Source organism: Sinocyclocheilus grahami, unplaced genomic scaffold (genome assembly GCF_001515645.1).
Source record: "Sinocyclocheilus grahami isolate Dianchi unplaced genomic scaffold, SAMN03320097.WGS_v1.1 scaffold162.1, whole genome shotgun sequence".
NCBI lineage: Eukaryota > Metazoa > Chordata > Actinopteri > Cypriniformes > Cyprinidae > Sinocyclocheilus > Sinocyclocheilus grahami.
The window spans coordinates 351,493-370,935 of NW_015505341.1; the positions used below are offsets into that span (position 1 = coordinate 351,493).

At 37.8% G+C, this 19,443-nt stretch overlaps 1 pseudogene; it reads left to right on the top strand.

Annotated features, from left to right (window-relative positions):
• Positions 1-3,946: 3,946 nt before the first annotated feature.
• Positions 3,947-18,928, top strand: LOC107593011 (trichohyalin-like; annotated as a pseudogene).
• The last annotated feature ends 515 nt before the right edge of the window (positions 18,929-19,443 follow it).

The window sequence follows — 19,443 nt, forward strand, 5'->3', positions numbered from 1 at the left end:
AAAAAAAGGAGTGAATGGATTTTTATCATTGTAGGGTGGTTGTGTCCCCATACTGCTAAGATACATTTATATGCAAACACCAAGTAAAAGTGAATTTTGCATCCAATGCCTACTGAAATTGAATTGAAATATAATCTTAATTCAAGTGATGAAGGATTTCAAAAGTGTGACAGTAATCAGTGTTGAGCCTGGTTTACATGTTTGAAAATGATAAACAGTTCAAACAAATAGAAATTTAGAAAAGTAATCAAAAAGTAATCAAATGTAATCAGTTACATTACTTTTATAAAGTGATTGAAAAGTGACACTACTTATTACATTTGAAGTAGGGTAACTTGTCATCTGTAACCTATTTCATTTCCAAAGTAACCTTCCCAGCACTGGCTGCAGCCTAGACAAGCCTGTGTGTTAATCCGCGCCTGTCTGTGCTAATCAGTTTACACTAGATTAGATTGTTCTAACCAGTGTCATGACATGACACACCTATCTCACATCATGTACTCTACTATATAGTTCATCCAGTACACAAACAGAAAGCATTTAGTAAAAAGAAAACAAATCCATTTCAATTCAATTCAATTGAATTAATTATGTCTAAGATCAAAAACCAAGTCTGTTGCTGAATAGCAGATCTCATAGTTTATGTAATCTCTGCCTTCTCCCACTTTTGTGACATCATGTAAAAAATAGGTTTTATGTTGCCACAGCAAAATCCATTTCTGGCATTATAAGTGTTGCCATAGAAGCAAATCATTTCTGTGGAGATGTAAATGCAGAAAAATCTCTGTCCTACTGAAATTGAATTGAAATATAATCTTAATTCAAGTGATGAAGGATTTCAAAAGTGTGACAGTAATCAGTGTTGAGCCTGGTTTACATGTTTGAAAATGATAAACAGTTCAAACAAATAGAAATTTAGAAAAGTAATCAAAAAGTAATCAAATGTAATCAGTTACATTACTTTTATAAAGTGATTGAAAAGTGACACTACTTATTACATTTGAAGTAGGGTAACTTGTCATCTGTAACCTATTTCATTTCCAAAGTAACCTTCCCAACACTGGCTGCAGCCTAGACAAGCCTGTGTGTTAATCCGCGCCTGTCTGTGCTAATCAGTTTACACTAGATTAGATTGTTCTAACCAGTGCCATGACATGACACACCTATCTCACATCATGTACTCTACTATATAGTTCATCCAGTACACAAACAGAAATCATTTAGTAAAAAGAAAACAAATCCATTTCAATTCAATTCAATTGAATTAATTATGTCTAAGATCAAAAACCAAGTCTGTTGCTGAATAGCAGATCTCATAGTTTATGTAATCTCTGCCTTCTCCCACTTTTGTGACACCATGTAAAAAAGAGGTTTTATGTTGCCACAGCAAAATCCATTTCTGGCATTATAAGTGTTGCCATAGAAGCAGATCATTTCTGTGTCTGAAGATGTAAATGCAGAAAAATCTCTGAGTTGTTACCTTGTAATTACAGTAATTCCAATGTGCATTTGTCGGTCCTGAAATTTGCAGTGTGTTCATGGCACATTTCAGGTTGCTTAGCAATGGCTCAGTTTTTCTGAGGATTTTATCAGTGCATTAGTGTGAACGTGCAGTAATATATTGTCACCAAGCAACTGCGCAGTGACACATAAAGTTGAGTGTGTGTCCTCCATAAGTGGATGAGAGCGAAAAGTCATTTTTCACATTACATGTTAGGGCACAAATGTTTTAAAATGTATTTTATTTGACTCACAATGCTGTTATGCAGTAATGATGGCATCGCTCAGTTGTCCATTCAGCATCTTCTCACACCTCTGCAGCTGTAAACATTATCATCGGCACAATGATTTCTCTTGCTCAGACTGAATTTGCAGAGAAAGGCTCTGTAAATATAGCAGGGAGATGTTGCTGCACTTGTTCTTTTGTATTTTCTTGTATTTCCACTGGCAGACACAGATGGATGAGTGTTTGTGTGCACTGACTACTACCACACGTTTCTGACAAAACTGTACCCTTCAGGTAAGCCGCAATGCATAATGAGCATCTACTGGTTTCATTGATGCAATATACTGTAAGCAATATTGTATTTATGAAACAAGTTATTTTTTGACATAATTTTTTTATTAATTTCATTGTACCATTATTTTGAATACAGGCTTTGACTGGCTACATAGGGAAGGAGCAGACCAGGTTGATGACTCTGTGGGGATTTATTTCTTTGATTGAAAAGCTGAATCTTCAGCATCATTACTCCAGTCTTCAGTGTCACATGATCCTTCAGAAATCATTCTAATTTGCTGATTTGCTGCTCAAGAAACATTTCTTATTATTTTCACAGCTGACAACTTAATATCTTTTTATATTTAATGCTTAATATTATTAATATTAACTGCTTAATGTTTTTGTTGAAACTGATAATTTTTTTCAGGATTCTTTGATGAATAGAAAGTTCAAAAGAACAGTGTTTGTCAAAAGAGATGTGTCCTTGTTGAATAAAAGTAGTATTTTTCTCTAAAAAACTCACCCAAAGCTTTAAATGGTAATGTATGCATTGCGTTCTCTATACCTTCCGTTAGGTGTGCATGTGTTGTGTTTTTGTGCCACAGAGACCTGTGGGAGCTGAGAGCAGAGTTCTCTCGTCTCTCCTCATCTCTCCTCTCTGTATGGGCTTCTCCCACACTGCCCCATGACTCCTCTATAGGCTACTCCAGTGCAACCTCTCTCCTCCTCCCAGGGGCCGCTGTTTCTCGATGATCTGAATCGTGAACAAAGGAGGAATTCGACTGAATTAAAAGCTGACCTTGAGTCAGAGACCCCGCTTGTTGTTTGTCATTTCTCCGATCACAAATACAGACATGGTTTTATGTTTACGCGGCGTGATGCAACGCAGCGTGTAAAAAGACAGTATAAGTCATTATAATCCGTAATTATGTCCCCACTTGATACAACGAATGCCTCGTTTATAATGGGTTTTCATGTTTTTGTCTCGTCGCTCCGGCCGGACACGGCATCACAGTATGGTAAGGGGCGTAACATTTCCAATCACAACGCACTGGATAGCTGGCCAATCAGAGCACACCTCGCTTTTCAGAACGATGAGCTTTGTAAAAATCGACGTGTTTCAGAAAGGCGGGGCATAGATGAGCAACAATAATGTACATTATGTGGAAAATAATTAGTTTTTTGAACCTTAAACCGCATAAACACATTTCATTACACCAAATACACAAAATAATGTTCTTTTTAGCAACATCATATGACCCCTTTAATATTCCTGAAGGCTACCTTTAGGGGTTGATCTAAGTGATTAACTGTATTTTTAAAATTGTGTTATAGCATCTTTTTAGTTTATTTACAAAATATTTGAACCATATTGGTTATCAGCTATTTAGTGGTACCAATCCCTATTGGATATTTAATTGTTTAAGCTCATTTCCTTATTTTTACATTTAAATTTCAATCGAACTCTTACTTTAAAATAAACTTTAAAAACACCTATAATGTAATAACGCTGTTGAATGTAAAATTTTAAATTAGTTAAATAAATACCTAAATTCACTGTTTTAAAATTAAAATGAGTGAATGAAGTGTTTTATTTTTTATTTACTCTACTGTTTAAAAGTTTCGGGTCAGTAAGATATTTTTCGAAAGTTATTACTAGTTTTATTCAGCGAAGTCACATTAAATTGATCAAAAGTGACAGTAAAAGTGAAAATAAAAAAAATAAATAAAAAAAGTGAAGTGACATGTGGCCAAGTATGGTGACCCATACTTGGAATTCGTGCTCTGCATTTAACCCATCCTAAGTGCACACACACACAGCAGTGAACACACACACCGTGAACACACACCCGGAGCAGTGGGCAGCCATTTATGCTGCTGCGCCCAGAGAGCAGTTGGGGGTTCGGTGCCTTGCTCAAGGGCACCTCAGTCGTGGTACTGAAGATGGGAGAGAGCGCTGAGAAGGTGGGAGAGACCAGTAAAAGGCATGTATAATATTATGTTTATAATAGAAAAAAATTATATTTCAAGTAAATGCTATTCTTTTGAACTTTCTTTTCATCAAAGAATCCTGAAAAAAAATATCATTGTTTCCACAAAAATATTGATATTTTCAACATTGATGATACTAATGAGAAATATTTCTTGAGCAGTAAATCAGCATATTAGAATGATTTCTGAAGGATCATGTGACACTGAAGACTGGAGTAATGCTGCTGAAAATATTCGTTTTTATTTTATTTTTGAGCAAATAATAAATAAAACTATAAAATATTAATAAAATATATATAAATAATAAAATAAATTTGTATATTTTGATAAAATATAAATAAAACATTTAAAAATTCATACTGACCCCAGACTTTTGAACGCTAATGTATTTTTTTACAACATAATATTGAATTTTATTAGCGGCAATTACAAATAATTATTGGCTAATTGCTATTGGCCAATTGGTAAAACTGAAATTGGTGTAAACTGACATGGTTGAATATAGAAGAATAATCTATGGAAGTATTGTATGTGACAGTGAGAAGGAGATGATAACTTGTTTGCGCAGTCAGATAGAGGAGGCTGAAAGACTCGCAGAGGAGCTGAGACAAGAGAATGAACACTTGAAGACGACAGAGAGAGAAGGAGGAGGAGGAGAGAATTCAGCTGGAGAGAGAGAGACAGAAACGGTATGCTTATCCATCGATCACTGCTTAACATTATGCAGAATTAATTTAGGATGTGTGTGTCATTAGAGCCCTGTTCAGTCATGCTCATCATGCTGAATTCTGATGATAAATAACTTGAAGTTTATTTGTTTATCAGCATGGAGGCAGAGATGCTAGAAACCGTTCAGCTGTGAGAGACTCGCACCCGTCTGGAGCTGCACAACAATGATTTTGAAAGTCTTAATCACTTGCAATTAATAGTGTGGACAATCTACTGAAAAGATCTGATTTGAGAAAAAAATCCAATTTGCCTGCAGTCTAAACATAGACTTAAATCACTTTTCTTCCCCATTCTGATGCTTTGTTTGGTCTTCAGCAGATTGTCTTGACCATGTCTACATGGCCAGTGAGTGTATATGCACATAAGCAAAACAGTTGTTTCACCCAAAACTCTCACACACTGGCCCTGGGACATCAGGCAGTTCTGCCTGTTTAGATGGATCCATGGAGTTTTGTCCGAGTTGTGTTGTTTCCCATCCTGTATTTTGTCACCCTTCCAAACCTCTCCATCATTCCTTTATGTCAGGGGTCTCCAAACTTGGTCCTGGAGGGCCGGTGTCCTGCAGAGTTTAGCTCCAACTTGCCTCAATACACCTGCCTGGAAATTTCAAGTATACCTAGTAAAACCTTGATTAGCTGTGTGTTTAATTAGGGTTAGAGTTAAACTATGCAGGACACTGGCCCTCCAGGACTGAATTTGGAGACCCCTGCTTTATGTTGTCCTCCATTTTCCCTCTCTCCTTCCTTCCAGGCACGGGAGTCATTACTGGCTATGTCCTCCAGTCAAACCCAGCTCAAGAATGAGCTGGCAGAAGATCGGGATGCCCTGGAGAAAATGGTTACTTTAAATTAAGCTCTGGCCAAAGAGAGAGCTCGGTGTTCGTGCTCTGCAGGTTTGGCACGCAGGTTTAGCCCATCTTTAGCATAGATCACTTACACTGCCTAGGGACGTGACCAAATCCCTGCAAGCTGCCACAGGCCTCTTGCCTGTAATTACTTGATTCAGTGCCAGATTGCATTGCTGGTAGGGCCAGGTTTGAGATGGAGGGATGAGAGATGTGAGTTTTGTTTTCCTGACCCCTCATTTGGAGACGGACGTGGCAGAAGTCCAGGCCCAGATCCAGGCATGTGGCACAGAGATGGCAGGTCTGTGCAGGGAAGTGAAGACCACGTCTCTAGAGGCCAACAAATTAAGGTGCGGCTTTGTGAAACAGAGGGACATATTTAAAAATTCATAACAGACAAGTCAGCTGATGAAAAGGCTATAGATGTGATGTAAATCAGAGTCTGCGGAGTATGTTAGCATGGAAGCATTTGCTTCATATTTATAATGGTGGAAATGCGAAATAAAAAAGAATGTATTTCATATATTATAACACTACTAAACTAAGAATATTTTGATATAAATATTGTTTATATTGCCTACCCCTTACCTTTACCTGCTTGTTATGCACAAGGCAGAGTAAGATATGTTTGTGAAATAGGCAGTTTAAAATCTGTAGATGAAGTGTGTCTGTGACTCTAAATGACAGCTAATCAGGTCCCTAATGAGCTTGTATGAGTTTGGTAGGAATACTAATGAATACATGGGGCTTTAGATGACACTATAAATGTCTGCGTTTATCTCAACAGCTGTTATATTTGGCTGTCGTATGTTGGCCCTGTGTTTTCTCAACCAGTGATTCTTTACTGCAATTGTATTCATGATCCCACTGTGTTCCAGGGAACAGAGAGAGACTGATCTGAAAACACGGCAGCAGCTCAGAGACCGAGAGAGAGAGCTGGAGACAGAGAGGGAGGAAGGTGACTGTTCTCACAGAAGAGAAGAAGAATAATGAACAAAGGATTGCAGAGGTGAGAAACTTGGACAATACTGACTGCTTGCAAACTAGCTACTAACTACTTTTTTTTCCTTAAAAAAAAAGGAAGTAAACATTGTGTTCTAACTAGGTGCAAGGTGGCAAGTTTCCAATAAATTCTCTCTATACATGTAATTATATATTAATTAAATTATCAATTAAAAGAACAGATTTTACTTAGTGTTTACTAAAAATTCCCCCAAAATTGTAAAACCAAAATGTGACCCTGGCTTGGACCACAAAACCAGTCATAAGGGTCAATTTTTCGAAATTGAGATTTATACATAATCTAAAAGCTTTCCATTGATGTATAATTTGTTGGGATAGAACAATATTTGGTCGAGATACAACTACTTGAAAATCTGGAATCTGAGGGTGCAAAAAATCAAAATATTGAGAAAATCGCCTTTAAAGTTGTCCAAATAAAGTTCTTAGCAATGCATATTACTAATCAAAAATTACGTTTTGATATATTTACAGTAGGAAATTTACAAAATATCTTCATGGAACATGATCTTTACTTAATATCCTAATGGTTTTTGGCATAAAAGAAAAATCTATAATTTTGACCCATACCATGTATTTTTGGCTATTGCTACAAATATTCCCCAGCGACTTAAGATTGGTTTTGTGGTCCAGGGTCACATATGTGCATTAATAAATATAGTAGTAAATATAATAAAATAATTTATTTTTAATTAAAATAATAATACAAATAACAATAAGTTTCAGTTATTGTACTTGTACAATTAATATAAAATCTAAATAATTGTACAGTTATTTGTTTGTTGAGTAGCTGTGCAATATAAGGTGAGAGGTCATAAAAGACAAAATAAGACTATTGAGTCCTGATCACCCTAGGTTTTTGATAATGATGGGCTTTTGTGTATATTATTCTGTACACATATTCTCCTATTTTGAATACTTCTTGTTGTTTGGGTCTACTCATGGACAGTGATGTGTTTCAGTTACCTCAGCAGTGCAGCACTGTGATGAAGGAGTTGCAGAGTGTCCAGGCAGAACTGCTCAAAGCAGCAGAGAAGAGCTGAACAAGAGAAAGACAACCTAATTAGAGAGAGACAGAGACTAGAGGACACAGTATGTTCACTGGAGAGAGAGAAGGAGGAACTCAAACAGGTCAAAGAGGAACTCAGGTATAATGAAACTGAGTCTGTGTTTATTTGTTTAAAAAAAGACACTTTCTCATAAAACACCATACTAACAGCTCAGTATTTTTTATACTAGTCTTTTCAAGCTTTATGAGGACATTTTTGTTAAACATATTTAAACTTACTTTTGTTATTAAAGTGTCATCCTTTTTGTCAGACAATTCGATATAACCAATTAAAACACATTCTTAATAGAAAAAAGTTGCTAGGTTGTTACCTTTAAAATCAACATCAACTGTTTTATGTTAAATCTGTATAACTAGATTAGAATCTAATCAAATTAAATAGATCAAACATATTAAATGGGTATTTCAAACAGATATTAGTATTGTAGGATATCAGACCGAATCAGACAATCTAAGATTTGGTCAAAACATGGTTGAGGCACGAGGAGTCCAAATTCCACAGAGGCCCAAGACAACAGGATGTCATAAATCAGACCCTAGCCAGTCTGAAGCAAGCCTGACCAACTCTTTCACAGAACAGCTTTCAACATTAACACAAAAGGAACACACTGATCATAACAACTCAGGAAGGAGATTGTCAATTTTAGGGCAAGTAATCAAGATTAAATGGTCAAAGAGATGACCGCATGACCATCACATGATAGTAACTACAGTCACAAGCTCTTTGGAATTGACATCCCCCACCTCAGGACAAAGAACAGACTTTCGGAGATTCCTTACAGACCTCTTAATCTCTGGTCTTCATACATTCACAGAATGGCATGGAAACTGCCTTTAGCCTAACGCCGCATGAGTGCTGTCTACCCTTCAACTGCAGACCACAGCTCCGCGTCGCCAGCCAATGCCCAACCACTGGCTTCCCAAGACTGAACTTCCAGCCAATCAGCAACCTCGGGAAACCCCTTTCAGCAACCAGACAAGAAAGGGAACCCCGCAACACAGAAAGCAAGTACCTCCAGATTCTAAAAACTGAACTGGTGCAGTTAATCTAAATTTTAACCTCATTGAGGAACTCAATGCGAGGGTTATTTAAGTGATTGATGGTTGTTCAGATCTATGCAATTGCACATATTGCTGTAAACTTGGGATTTCACATTTTCATTCTCTTAAACTAATTATTTCCTCACTTTCTCTCTTTCTGTAACTTGTGTGTGAATGCGTGTGTTAGATTAGTTTATATGTCTTAGATTTATCCAATAAAGCCTTATTTATATTGAAAAGAGAAGTATCTCATGTTTTGTGCTCACAAGTTAATGTCTTAAACTGCCGACCTTGTTACTATGCTAATTAATAGTGTTTTCACTATATTTTGGATATAAATATCCATTGCAGAATTGATGTCATACGGCTCGTTCACTGAATCGCTGGCCGTCTCAGTGATCAGCCGTAAAACAGTGATTCTGTCCTAATTCCCTTACATATTATTGGTGGAGTTCCCTTTAAAATCTTAAATGATTCCCTTTGAGCTAAATTATTGACCTGTTTCCCTTACAGTATTGATATATATATATTAAAAGGGCATTGTTTGAACCATTTTTGTACCAATCCCCTATCAGTTTCTAACCTGCTGCTGTCTCTTTTCAGAGATGTGGTAGCATGCCTCCAGAAGCAGATTGCACAGGTTCAGGAACAGGCCTCAGGTTTGGAGGTGCAGTGCAGTCAGCTACAAACACAGGTGGAAACGCTCACACAGACCAAAGATGTCTTGCAAGGTCGGACTGTTTTATTATTTAAAAAAAAAACTTCTCATTGGCTGTTCACTTTATTGGTTTAATATGTTGGTGTATATTTGTGTGTAATTACAGTGTTACATTTTTCTCTATTAATTGTGTAAGAGAGATTCAGTGTCTACAGACAGACTTGGAGAGAGAGAGAGACAACACAAAGAGAACGGGAAAGAAAATAAGCAACAGAGGAAAGAAGGAAGAGTGAAAGAGAAAACTGGCAGTCGGAATGCAAGAGGATTCAGAGAGATGTTGAACAAGAATCACAGAAAAACAAAGTACAAGCAGAAGAGAGCAAAACAGAGAGAGAACTATGTCAAAAAGAGAGAGAAGCTCTGAATACAGAACTCGGCCAGAAAGATGGAGAAGTGGAGATACTGAGGAACAAGATTGATGGTTTGTTAAAAGAAAAAGAAGAGCTTTCAGACATCTTAGATCAAAGAAACACAGAAATTGAGAAACTACAAACGAAATCAGCTGCAGAGCAGAAAACAACCGAACTAAGACTAAGAGAAGTGTGTGATGAGATTGAGTGATGGAAGGAGAGAGAAAATGAGGTTCAGAGAGAGAAAGAAGCGTTAAATCAGAAGTTTATAGAAAGTGTGGAAAGAGAAAGTCAGAAACTCAAGGTCACTGAGAGAGAGAAGGCAAAGATGTCTGATCTACTGAAAAAGGAGGATGAAATACGAAAGAGAGGAGAGGATATCAAAGAGTTAAAATCGAAAGTCCAATCATAAAGCAGAGCACGAAGAGGTAAACAGGTGCAAAGCCAAGTTAGCCGAAATGGAACGTGACCGGATGAACTCAGAATAAGAGAGAAGGAAAAGACAGGAGATTGAGGAAAGAGATAGAGAGCAGATACTGAGAGGAGAGCTCCTTCAGAAGGAGACAGAGTTGAGGCAGTTGAGACTGAAGATTGATGAACTGAACCAGGAGAATGAGGAGGGCAGGAAGATGAGAATGGAGCAACAAGAAGACCTTGAATGCCAAACTGGCCTCCTACAAGATGCTGAGGTGGAGGCACAGGCACTGAAGAAGAGTTTACAACAAAAAGAAAAAGAGGGCTGAGAGAAAAGCTGCATGAAGCCATGCAGAGGAATCTTGAAGTTTCAAGCAGTCTACAAGAGTCTGAAATGGCACTGGAGAAGGAAAAACATCAACAGCGAGAGAAAGAGGAGACACTTATGGACTGTAATCAGGAGCTACTATTAGTCAGGCGTGAGTGAGATCAAGAGAGGGAGACTGTTGAAAATCTAAAGAAACTTATAGGCGAACAGGGCAAAGAGGTGAACTCGCTGAAAGAAAAACTGGATGAACGGTTAGGAGAGTGGGAATTTTGTCACAACTGCTGTAGGAGAGGCGAGGGGAAGCACAAGTGCTTGAATCCAGGGCAGAGAACAGTGAAGAGGAGAAACAAAGATTGAAGAGGTCTTTAAGTCAGATTGAAGATGAGAGGAGGCATCTGGAGACCCAACTGAGAGATGAAAAAACAGAAGGGGAAAGGCTGAGAGCCAGGCTTGAAGATCTGCAAAAAGGTCAACATATCCTGATGGTGGAGAAGATGGAATGTGTGGAGAAGCTTGGGGCTTGTGTACGAGAGCTGGAGGAGGAGAGAGACCATCTCTCAGCAGAGCTTCGAAGGAAAGAGAGATTGAGGCTCTGAGAGATGAAACGCTTCGAGAGAGGCGAGAGAAGGACAGGATAAGCTCTTTGCTGAATGATGCAAAAGAACGTAAAGAAGCACTGGCTGCCCAGGTGAATACTTTACAAGAACAGGTGGTTAATCTTTCAAGAACCAAAGAACAAACCAGGTCAAAAATCCAGGAAAGAGAAGAGCAGAACCAGAAAATACAAGAAGTCCTGATTGCAGACCTTTAGGAGATGGCGACTCTGAAGGAACTGCTAGAAGAGAGTCATCGTGAGGGAGAGAGACTCCGGTCCATGATGCAGGAAAAGAAGGACAAGTTGGTCCGATGCAGAGTGGAAGGCTTTAGGTGGCACAGGTCGAAACTCTTCTTCAAAGATCTTCTACTCAAAGTCCAGATGCTAGAGAAGCAAAAACAGGAGCTTAAAGGAACACTCCACTTGGAGAAACAAAGAGAGGTGGACAGGAAGCAACTGGAACTTAAGGAACAGCAGAAACAACTGAAAAGAGAATTAGAAGATCTCATTACCAAAATGGAGGCAGTCATTCAAGAAAAAGAGGAGACACTAGAAAGGGTGGAAGAGAGAGATAGTGAGCTAAAAGAATTGCTCACACAAGAACAGAAGCTCAAAGCAGAGCACGAAGAGGTAAACAGGTGCAAAGCCAAGTTAGCCGAAATGGAACGTGACCGGATGAACTCAGAATAAGAGAGAAGGAAAAGACAGGAGATTGAGGAAAGAGATAGAGAGCAGATACTGAGAGGAGAGCTCCTTCAGAAGGAGACAGAGTTGAGGCAGTTGAGACTGAAGATTGATGAACTGAACCAGGAGAATGAGGAGGGCAGGAAGATGAGAATGGAGCAACAAGAAGACCTTGAATGCCAAACTGGCCTCCTACAAGATGCTGAGGTGGAGGCACAGGCACTGAAGAAGAGTTTACAACAAAAAGAAAAAGAGGGCTGAGAGAAAAGCTGCATGAAGCCATGCAGAGGAATCTTGAAGTTTCAAGCAGTCTACGAGAGTCTGAAATGGCACTGGAGAAGGAAAAACATCAACAGCGAAAGAAAGAGGAGACACTTATGGACTGTAATCAGGAGCTACTATTAGTCAGGCGTGAGTGAGATCAAGAGAGGGAGACTGTTGAAAATCTAAAGAAACTTATAGGCGAACAGGGCAAAGAGGTGAAGTCGCTGAAAGAAAAACTGGATGAACGGTTAGGAGAGTGGGAATTTTGTCACAACTGCTGTAGGAGAGCCGAGGGGAAGCACAAGTGCTTGAATCCAGGGCAGAGAACAGTGAAGAGGAGAAACAAAGATTGAAGAGGTCTTTAAGTCAGATTGAAGATGAGAGGAGGCGTCTGGAGACCCAACTGAGAGATGAAAAAACAGAAGGGGAAAGGCTGAGAGCCAGGCTTGAAGATCTGCAAAAAGGTCAACATATCCTGATGGTGGAGAAGATGGAATGTGTGGAGAAGCTTGGGGCTTGTGTACGAGAGCTGGAGGAGGAGAGAGACCATCTCTCAGCAGAGCTTCGAAGGAAAGAGAGATTGAGGCTCTGAGAGATGAAACGCTTCGAGAGAGGCGAGAGAAGGACAGGATAAGCTCTTTGCTGAATGATGCAAAAGAACGTAAAGAAGCACTGGCTGCCCAGGTGGATACTTTACAAGAACAGGTGGTTAATCTTTCAAGAACCAAAGAACAAACCAGGTCAAAAATCCAGGAAAGAGAAGAGCAGAACCAGAAAATACGAGAAGTCCTGATTGCAGACCTTTAGGAGATGGCGACTCTGAAGGAACTGCTAGAAGAGAGTCATCGTGAGGGAGAGAGACTCCGGTCCATGATGCAGGAAAAGAAGGACAAGTTGGTCCGATGCAGAGTGGAAGGCTTTAGGTGGCACAGGTCGAAACTCTTCTTCAAAGATCTTCTACTCAAAGTCCAGATGCTAGAGAAGCAAAAACAGGAGCTTAAAGGAACACTCCACTATTTTTGAAAATAGGCTAATTTTCCAACTCCCCTAGAGTTAAACAGTTGAGTTTTACCGTTTTCGAATCCATTCAGCCAATCTCCGGGTCTGGCGGTAGCACATTTAGCTGTAAAAAGAAACTCTTTGGTCATTTTTGAGTGAGATGCTAACGGTCTAATCAGATTTAATGATTTTTGCTAAGCTACAGCTTAAAAGTGCTACCGCCAGACACGGAGATCGGCTGAATGGATTCGAAAACGGTAAAACTCAACTGTTTAACTCTAGGGGAGTTGGAAAATGAGCCTATTTTCAAAAATAGTGGAGTGTTCCTTTAAGACCGCTCTGCAGCTACAAGAAGAACAACTTAGGAAGAAAAACGAGGAAGGTTTGCAAGGGAAGGAACAAATGCAGCGAAGACAGGAGAAGTTATTAGAAGAATTGGCGACCATGAAGAGCATAGCAGAGCAGAGAGAGGCTGAACTGACCAGAGTGAGGGCTAGAATGGACATCCTGGAAAATCAGAGGACTGAACTCAGCTCTTTAGTGGGAGAAAGGACCGGAGAATCAGAGGAACTGAGCAACAGATTCAGAGAGCTGAGACAGGAGGAGGACAGACTAAGAGAGGACAGAAGAAGAGAGAGTAAAGATTGGGAGGAACTCCAAAGAGAAAATATAGAGAAACGATTTGCGTTAGAGGGATTGGAGCTCCTCAAAAAAAGACTGAGTGAAAAGGAAAGTGAGATAGAATTGATGAAAGAGAAATATGAAAATGAGACGAGAAAAAGTGAAATTTCAGCAAGCGGAGGAGCAAAACATAAGACAACTAGAATAATTGTCACAGAGACTGAAGGACAAAGAAACTGAGTTGGAGAGTATTCGAGAAATAGCATATAAAGAACAATCAGCAAAACTTAGATTACAGGATCAATTTGAAGATGAGAAAAGAAATACCAAGGTATTGAGGGAAAAATGGAAACCTTAGAGAAAGAGAAACAAGAGATTGAGACCAAAATGGAAGAGGTTTTACTTAATCTTAGAGAATCTGAAAAGAAAAACAAAGAATAAAGATGGATAGTGGCCATGGTACTCTAGAGATAAATGCTGAATATCAGTCTCATGACAAATTGTTAGAGACAGACACTTACAAAAAAAGAACAGGAAATAGAGAATTGGAGGACCAAGCCTCAGACCCTGCAGACTGAGATCGACAGACTGCACACCACAATAAGAAATGAGAACATAAAAACTGGACCCCCAGAGAATGAAGACTAAAGGCTAAGGCTAAAGGAACAAATTTCCTCTGTCCTTTTAGAAAAGGAGTAGAGAGACAGACTCCTCCAAGAGAAGGATGTGGAAGTATACTGTATGCTCTTAAAGAGCGAGTTGAGGAACGGAGTAAAGACAGGGGCTGTGTCAGGACAGCTCTGGAGAAAACTGAATCAATGCTGATTTACTATAAGAAGAGGCTGGAACAGCAGGAGCGAGTACTATTTAGCTGTTACTAAACATTACTGAGTGCACCTTTATATATGAATTAGTTTTTGATTATCTTGTATATAATTAAGACTAGTATCTGGAACTCCCAGTTGAGCAGGGACCGTTCAGAAGTATGGGTCAGTAAGTTTTTTTTTAAAGAAATTAATTAACAAGGATGCAATAAATTTATCAAAAGGACAAAAAAGACATTTATGTTACAAAACATTTCTAGTTCAAATGAGTGCTGCTCTTTTGAATTTTCTTTTCAACAAAAATCCTGAAAAAATGAGTTATGGTTTCCACAAAAATATTAAGCAGCACAGATGTTTTATAACATTGATAATATTAAGAGTATTTATTGAGCATTCTTTGAGTATTCTTTTAAAAATACATTTTTTCATACTCAAACTTTTGAACAATAGTGTACATTTTGTAGCTTCTTTTTTTCTCCCAAACTCCCACTTTGTTGTACCAAAAGCATTCATTCATTTATTTATTTTATTATTATTTTATTTTTGATCCTTTGTGTTCTTAATACTAACTAAATGGGCTTTTGTTGCTGTTGTGTCTTTAGGACTTCTTTATGCACATGATTGGCTAAACTTTCTGAATATGAAGCAAGGAAAAATGCCCTTACCATGTCACTGAATATTGAATAAGCTGTTAATAAAATGTAAACATGGCCAGTCATGGCTGTGACATCAACAGTGTGACAGTTTCTAAATTAAAAAATTTTTGGCTTAGTTTCCTTAAATGGTGTGGGTGGACTGTGGAGGGAGCTTTGTTTTGAGACATAGAATATTTATACATAGTACTCTTTTAATTCAAGAAACCAAGGACAATCTGTTTTTCATGAAATGTCCCATTTGAACACACTATTCAGTGAATGGGTAGTTTATGATGAATTGTTTTGGGCAATATTAATAGGAGAAAGAGCTTGAACCAAAGGCCCAGTCCGTAAATGAAGTGGAGACAGACTCTGCTGTGCAGGGGCGTCTGTCAGCGATGCAGCGGCCCGTGGCAAAACTGGAGGTGGAACAGAACCTTCTGCAGAAGAAAAACAATCATCTGGAGACGAAGATTGAGAGACTACGAACTGAGCGACAGCACCTGAGAGAGACGCTGACACAGGTATGTGCACGGCTCACAAAGGGACCATATATTATGATGTCAGTATGATTCATATGCGTGATTACTGTATATATTTGGCCATCACCAGGTTGAGCTGGAGAGGGGGAAGATAAGGCATCAGCTGTCACAGACAGAAGCTGGAGTTCTGGTATGATGGAGAGAATACATTTGCAATACATTTGTTTTTTGTTCTGGTTTTCTTTCTGTGTGATGAATTGTCACAGTACCCAATATTTGGAATATATTATTATTATTACAATATAAATTTGTTAGCTTTAACAATCAATGTTATTTTAGAATGATTTATATACTTTTATAGTATTTATTAATATTTTGATTAACTTTGATTTTTTATATATTTATATTTTCAGTTTTCATTTTAAATTTAGTTTAAGTTTTACCCATGTTATTTTATTAGTGTTTTAATAGTTCTATGTAGCTTTAATTTACTTAATTTCTTAGAGTTGCCAGGGTATCATTTATAATATTATTAAATTTTTTGTTGTCTAATAGTTAACTAATACTTGCTTTATTTTATTTTAGCGTTATTTCATTTACCGAAAACAATTGAATAGTTTTAGGTAAAAATAACAACACTGTTAGTAACATGCTTATACCAAACTATTACAATCACTTGTGTTTTATGTGTCTTTTTGTGTTAATTGCTCATGAAAAAGCAAAAATAGTTAAATTGTGTGCTGTATAGGCCCTGTCAGATGGTACCGAAAAGGAAGAGCTTAAATGTCTCAGAGTCCGAGTCAATGAACTAAAGGAACAGGTTTGTCCTTAACACTTAGCACAACTGTCCATTTGTATTTTGCCATATAAAATAGCCTCAAAACTTAAACCCAATTTCTAGGTTCATCATCTTCGTCTCATGTTGGCCGTGGACCATCAGCAGAGGGCAGAGTTCATCGATCGCTCTCTGAAGAACAGCCAGAGTCTGATGTCTCTGAGACAGGATCTAAACGAGTCTCTAGCTGCGGTGTCCCAGCGGCCTGTCCCCTCAGTGCTGGAGTCAGAGACACAGAGGCTGGACAGGAGCATCAGAGAGGAAGAGCTCTGAATGTCTCTCGGCCAAAGCTAAAGAAATAAAACACTCCTTTATATCTAATGACTATTATATAGTTCGTTTAACACCATATTATTGCACTTAACATAACACAAGTAATTCTGGCTGTGAGCCTAAGATTTATTTCACACTCAGGGTCTGAAATTGTTTTACTTTTACTGTTACTTTACATATATTTATGCATTTTTTTTTAAAATCATTTCAATATGTTGTAAATCATTCTTAAAATGCTTATCAGCTACAAAATATCAGCTCAGGGCAACTACTTTAGATGGCAAAGTTCAGGTTTACATCTGTCAGATAATTTTACAGCTGAAAGCTTTGCAGTCGTGTTTACAAAACTCTTCAAAGCTATCAGTGTTATGTGTGCAATATAAGCAATCGGTTTAATGAAATGTAATACTGTGGGTTATTTTTTTAATTAACATTTTTTTTTTTTTTAAATAAACTTGATTTAGAATCACAGTGTCTCCACCTCTCTGATATAGGGAAAGCCCAGGGTATTGGGTTTGATTACTAGGGAATGCATGAACTAATAGTGTATACACCGAACGCAACCTAAGTTGCTTTGGGTAAAAGCAAAATGCATAAATATAAGTGTTTTTACAATAGTTGTTACAGCATGCATACCGTCAGATCTGCGTGGTATGTGTGACGGTGTCTCTCTTGAAAGTCAGAGTCTTAAAATGAATTACAGAGCACTTGAATTTAATGACCAGGGTTATGTAATTTAAAGGCTCTCATGCTCCTGTTGCTTTACTTCATATGAACTCTTACAGACTGTAAGTCACCAGGGGGCGCTGTTTGTATGGAAACACTGTGTGGCCTCAATCACCCGCAAAGCCAAAGCTGCATTCTTGTCGTAGTCTAATCTTACTCAACTGACAGGACCAACCGTAATCAAAATACACGCAGCGCTCCCCACATCTTCAGAATACCAAATAAAGAAATGATAATTAACCTTTGCTTATAAAATGTACTGGCACGTCATCTGACTCTGGTGGCCAGTTTAATATAGTATCGTTGCATACGTGGGTGAAATTAATGAAAACATGACTATATTTAATTACTAAATAAATAAAGAAGATTGAGAGACTACGAACTGAGCGACAGCACCTGAGAGAGACGCTGACACAGGTATGTGCACGGCTCACAAAGGGACCATATATTATGATGTCAGTATGATTCATATGCGTGATTACTGTATATATTTGGCCATCACCAGGTTGAGCTGGAGAGGGGGAAGATAAGGCATCAGCTGTCACAGACAGAAGCTGGAGTTCTGGTATGATGGAGAGAATACATTTGCAATACATTTGTTTTTTGTTCTGGTTTTCTTTCTGTGTGATGAATTGTCACAGTACCCAATATTTGGAATATATTATTATTATTACAATATAAATTTGTTAGCTTTAACAATCAATGTTATTTTAGAATGATTTATATACTTTTATAGTATTTATTAATATTTTGATTAACTTTGATTTTTTATATATTTATATTTTCAGTTTTCATTTTAAATTTAGTTTAAGTTTTACCCATGTTATTTTATTAGTGTTTTAATAGTTCTATGTAGCTTTAATTTACTTAATTTCTTAGAGTTGCCAGGGTATCATTTATAATATTATTAAATTTTTTGTTGTCTAATAGTTAACTAATACTTGCTTTATTTTATTTTAGCGTTATTTCATTTACCGAAAACAATTGAATAGTTTTAGGTAAAAATAACAACACTGTTAGTAACATGCTTATACCAAACTATTACAATCACTTGTGTTTTATGTGTCTTTTTGTGTTAATTGCTCATGAAAAAGCAAAAATAGTTAAATTGTGTGCTGTATAGGCCCTGTCAGATGGTACCGAAAAGGAAGAGCTTAAATGTCTCAGAGTCCGAGTCAATGAACTAAAGGAACAGGTTTGTCCTTAACACTTAGCACAACTGTCCATTTGTATTTTGCCATATAAAATAGCCTCAAAACTTAAACCCAATTTCTAGGTTCATCATCTTCGTCTCATGTTGGCCGTGGACCATCAGCAGAGGGCAGAGTTCATCGATCGCTCTCTGAAGAACAGCCAGAGTCTGATGTCTCTGAGACAGGATCTAAACGAGTCTCTAGCTGCGGTGTCCCAGCGGCCTGTCCCCTCAGTGCTGGAGTCAGAGACACAGAGGCTGGACAGGAGCATCAGAGAGGAAGAGCTCTGAATGTCTCTCGGCCAAAGCTAAAGAAATAAAACACTCCTTTATATCTAATGACTATTATATAGTTCGTTTAACACCATATTATTGCACTTAACATAACACAAGTAATTCTGGCTGTGAGCCTAAGATTTATTTCACACTCAGGGTCTGAAATTGTTTTACTTTTACTGTTACTTTACATATATTTATGCATTTTTTTTTAAAATCATTTCAATATGTTGTAAATCATTCTTAAAATGCTTATCAGCTACAAAATATCAGCTCAGGGCAACTACTTTAGATGGCAAAGTTCAGGTTTACATCTGTCAGATAATTTTACAGCTGAAAGCTTTGCAGTCGTGTTTACAAAACTCTTCAAAGCTATCAGTGTTATGTGTGCAATATAAGCAATCGGTTTAATGAAATGTAATACTGTGGGTTATTTTTTTAATTAACATTTTTTTTTTTTTTTAAATAAACTTGATTTAGAATCACAGTGTCTCCACCTCTCTGATATAGGGAAAGCCCAGGGTATTGGG